This window comes from Neltuma alba, unplaced genomic scaffold (genome assembly GCF_004799145.2).
Source record: "Neltuma alba isolate B1F8T4 unplaced genomic scaffold, ASM479914v2 tig00013727_pilon, whole genome shotgun sequence".
NCBI lineage: Eukaryota > Viridiplantae > Streptophyta > Magnoliopsida > Fabales > Fabaceae > Neltuma > Neltuma alba.
In genome coordinates, this window is record NW_021637876.1 from 45,676 (window position 1) to 50,304 (window position 4,629).

General features: G+C 33.2%; 1 pseudogene; it reads right to left on the bottom strand.

The window, feature by feature from the left end:
• Window positions 1–371: 371 nt before the first annotated feature.
• On the bottom strand, window positions 372–1,388 carry LOC114738943 (F-box protein At2g02240-like; annotated as a pseudogene).
• Between the last annotated feature and the right edge of the window lie 3,241 nt (window positions 1,389–4,629).

Below are 4,629 nucleotides of genomic sequence, written 5' to 3' on the forward strand. Positions count from 1 at the left end.
AGACAAGTTTGAGACTAAAGAAATATGCAATTTCAATTCAAGAATAGTAGCAACTAATTAGAGAGGAAGGCAAGCTCTTTCTTTTATATATGTGTATATATATTATTATTATTATTATTTTTCCGTTAAAAATAGCAGCAAAAATTTCCAATGCACTGATTCCAATTTCCAGAGACACAACCACAGTTACTCCAAACTAAATACTTGGGATTTTTGGTATATTCTCTACCAAAAGAAAGTAAAGAAAGCGTTAAGATCTACAAGACTTATAATATGCAAGATGACATACGATTTAAAGAAAACAAGGCATAACAAAGATTCGGTAGAGAACTAAGGAAGTGAAAGCCCTTAATTTACATAATAACACTAACCTGATATGGAGATAAATAAGATCTATCACAGACTCGCAGCATAGGCTCACCATCTACTAATTGAGTTTGGGCCTAATTTCTAATCCTTCAATGACAAGGCCGCTCTTCCAGTGGCTAGTGTTGATCTCACAAACAGCCATTTCCAGCTCCTTGTCATCTATTCCTTCGTTGAAGAAGTCCCCCAATTCAATCTCCAACCATCCATCTGCTCTCTCGTTTGGATATTGTCCATTAAGATTCTCGTCCTGTGCTTCTTGTGGATCCAAAAAGACGATTTGCCTCTGAGCATCATTATCATTCCCGGCGATCCCCACGGAGACCTCCACCGGATTGTTTTCGAACCCTATGGCGTCGGGAGTTAACTTAAACACGAGGTAAGCCGTGTACAGAGTTGAAGGAGACAGCATGCGCGTGTTGATGCGCCCTCGAATTTCCAGCCACCACACATCAAGAAGCTCAGCAACCTCCTGAAACCTGCAAGGTACGTAGTAGTTCCACAGGTCACGTCACGAAAACAGCAAAGTAGCGTTTCTATTATTGACTCACCTGCTCTCCGGCAGCGAAGGCCGCCCCCAGTACTCCGGAGTGTCTCCCCATATAATCGAGAGACTTCTCGAGGATAGCATGAAACATTCCGCCTTGCTAAATTTATCCAGCCAAAAGCTCTGAATATACATGAAGAGGCATGAGATTGAAACCCTTAGGTCTAAATAAAAGAGCATCGAAGTTACCAAGGCACTAAGATTGGAAGAGGTAAACAAAATTGAGAAGATACGAGGAGAAAGAAGGGGAAGGAATACCTTAAGACCGTTGTCGATGAGTTGGGGCTGGTGAGAGAGAAAGAAATGCTTCTTGGAAGAAAAGGGGGGGAGGAGGAGAAGGGGAGGAGAGGCAATCGGGAGGGATGAAGGAAGCCCAGAGGGCGTCGGAGACGGCGCGGGAAAGGAAAGAGCGAGAAACACAGGAGAGCCTACGTGTCGCGGGGAGATGTGAAGGAAAGGATGTGGGCGATGCAAGCTTAGGGAGATCATCCATGAGGGTCTGAATTTTGTACGGAGGCATAGTCAGCGCTGTGCTCGACTTCACAGTAGAGAGGGCAGCTTATTATCCACAAGGGCCTGAGTTCTGTATGGAAGCATTGTTACTTTGCTAGTGTAGTGTTCGGCTTCAGGGGGTGGGGAGGGCTCCTTATAAGCTGGGAATGCTTTGCCTTTCAGCTTTCTCTTTTGTTTTTAGATACTCTTCTTGTCTTTTACAAAACACTTTAGTATGTTTTATACAGATTAAAAAAAATTTTAAATTTATTAATTCTTATTTAAAATTTAATGACTTTCCAACTTTATCCCTATTTAATATACATTATGTTTCATATAAATGAAATCAACACAATAAATAAAAAAGGTAAAATTGTACATCCATACAAAAAATTTCTCTCGCCTTATAAATAGGACCAAAAAATAAATTCTCTTCCTGCCTATAAATAGGACCATAGGATTATATTATTCCCTCCGTCTCTTATTATAAAATTTAATTTTTTAATAGGTTTGTTTTTTTAGTAAGATCTTTTTTAAGTTTGTGTAAATATTTAATATATTATTACCTATTTTATTTTTAATTTAATGCATTTAATATAATCTCTTTCTTCATTTATCTTACTAGTACTCTCACATTTACCTATTTATATATAGGGATATATTTAAAAAAAATTGCTTTTTTTACACATTAATTATTTTTAACTAATTTTAATTTTTTTTAAACTATCCAATTTAGTTAAAAAGATCTTATAATTATAATAAGCGACGGAGTAGTAGTATAAGTATATAAATAAGAATTATAATTCAAATTGAAAATCGAAAACGCCATGGCAACGGAAATGGTGACGCAGCGGATGCTTCCAAGACGGGACAATTGTTGGGTTTCAACTACTTCAATTTAACAAATTAGAAAAGTGGGGGCTTTAAAATTTTAATAACAAGATGTAAGATAAAAAAAGTAAAAATTTAATTAAATGCTTTTAATCCTATTTCAATTTTTTAAAACAAGTCTATGGAGGTAATCATGTTTGAGGAATTACAGGCATTAAATACAAACACATTTTTTAATTGAAATTTAAATTTTAGTTTGTCATATCGTAAGAGACTAACTCATTCTATTATACCCCACCTTGTTGATTAGCGTTTGCTTTAGATACCTAAGCCTTAATTACCTCACTATTGAATTAACAATGGGTTATTTCAAGCCATTGGTCATCTAAATGTCCATACCCTCTGTATTTTCAGGAACAAGTCTATTGTTTACTTTCTTTTTTAACCTTTTAAAAAAAAAAACTTGGGCCCTTTTGCTTTGCTCTTTACTTTTTGTAGCTGTTTTATTTGCCTGTATTCTTCCGTTCTTATTATAAAATCTAATTTTTTAAATAGATTTGTCATAAGATCTTTTTGAATTTATCTGAATATTTAATGATTATTATCTATTTTATCTTATTTTAATATATTTAATACATTTTCTTTCTTCATTTATCTTACTTAGTACTCTCTCACATCTGTCCATTTATATATAGAGGTATATTTAGAAAAAATTACTTTTATTACATATTAATTTTTTTAACTAATTTTAATTGTTTTCTTAAACCATATAATTTAATTTAAAATATCTTATAACAAGGGATAGAGTAATATTATTTATTCCACAGCCTTCACTTTTGCCGGTTTTCCCCCTCCGTTTTGACTTTTGAACTATCACATGTCCCCAAAAGTGTTCATTACCTTCTGCGATTCGCTGCTCTCGGTCAACGATTGCGGCTGGTGTTGAGATAAACACAAATTTGTAGCTGCCACCTCAACACCGTTATGTTAATATCCCTTGATTGCTAAGAAGGGAATCTTTTATCCTAAATCACCGTCCACCTCTGTTTCAACAGGCTATCGAAGGAGGGTTGGCCATTTCTTGTTGTAATCTGCTTTTCATTTTAATGTTACTCAGTTTTAGAAAAAAAATTCAATTGAGAGAACATATCAATTGAAGGGATCCAAGTCCTTAACAACTCGCTAAGATTATATTATCAAAAAAATTATGAAATTCATAAGATAGTGAGGTATGGAGACTAACCCTGATAAGCATCAAAATAATTCACCATGACTTTTCCGAGTCTTGAACCTCTGCAAGAATCAATTTCCCAACTAACCACTAACCTTTCTAACTAAATAACCTAATTTATTTAATTAATGACTTTTATTGAGATAATTTTTATATTTTATAATAAATAATTAATTCCAATTAATTTTATTTATTTATGTAAAGTTATTAATTTTTAAGTGTTTATAATAATGAGCGAAGGGAATAATATCTTTAGAGATAATTCTTGTACGAAACAATTCTTCCACGGCTCAAGCCTACGCCTATGTAATATACATATATATATATATATATATATGTATTTATATAACTTCAACAGAATCGAAAGGTCCAAGGCTTGGATCAAATTCTGCTGCCTAAACACTATGGTATACTTGGTTTTAAAAGGCTTTCTTCTTTCTTCTCTCGACAATACTTGTGGTGCCAAATTGAATAATATCTTAGTTGAAATTTGAATATATTAAATTAAATGAAAAGTATTATTATTAAATGAAATTTTAATTAGAGGTTCCAATAAAAAAATTAGTAATTCATTTTAAATTTGAATAATATCTTAATTAGGATTTAAATATATTAAATTAAATAGGAAGTATCATAATTAAATGGTATTTCAGTTGAAGGCTTAAATGAGAGAAATAAAATTAAGTAAATTTTGAGCTACCTAAGATAATGTATCTATTAGAATTTCAAATCTAATCAAATATACTACTTTGTGCATGGCACAAAGGAAAAATTTCTGGTTCATAGGGCTATGCCAAAAAAACCTGAAACCTGGTCTGGCTTGCAACAACCCGATTTATGTTGAGGGCGTGAGATAATAAGCGCAGAGAGAGAGAGAGAGAGGAGGAATAAAATGCATTTTAGAATATAAAAAATAGTTTTATCAAACTATTTTATTTACTAGAATATAATATGGAGAAATTGGAAAAGCAAATGGGAGGGAAGTCTTGAAAAACCCAACTCTATGTCCGTGTATGTATCAAGGGAAAAAATGACAGCTCAGATCCTTTTTTATTTTGTATAATCTGCTAGTTTTTTTAAAAGGAAGGAGCAAAGTTTAGTGCACTGCTCTAGTAACCAGACAGATCAAGTCCAACCCAATCTTGGTCTCGAGTTAAACAAG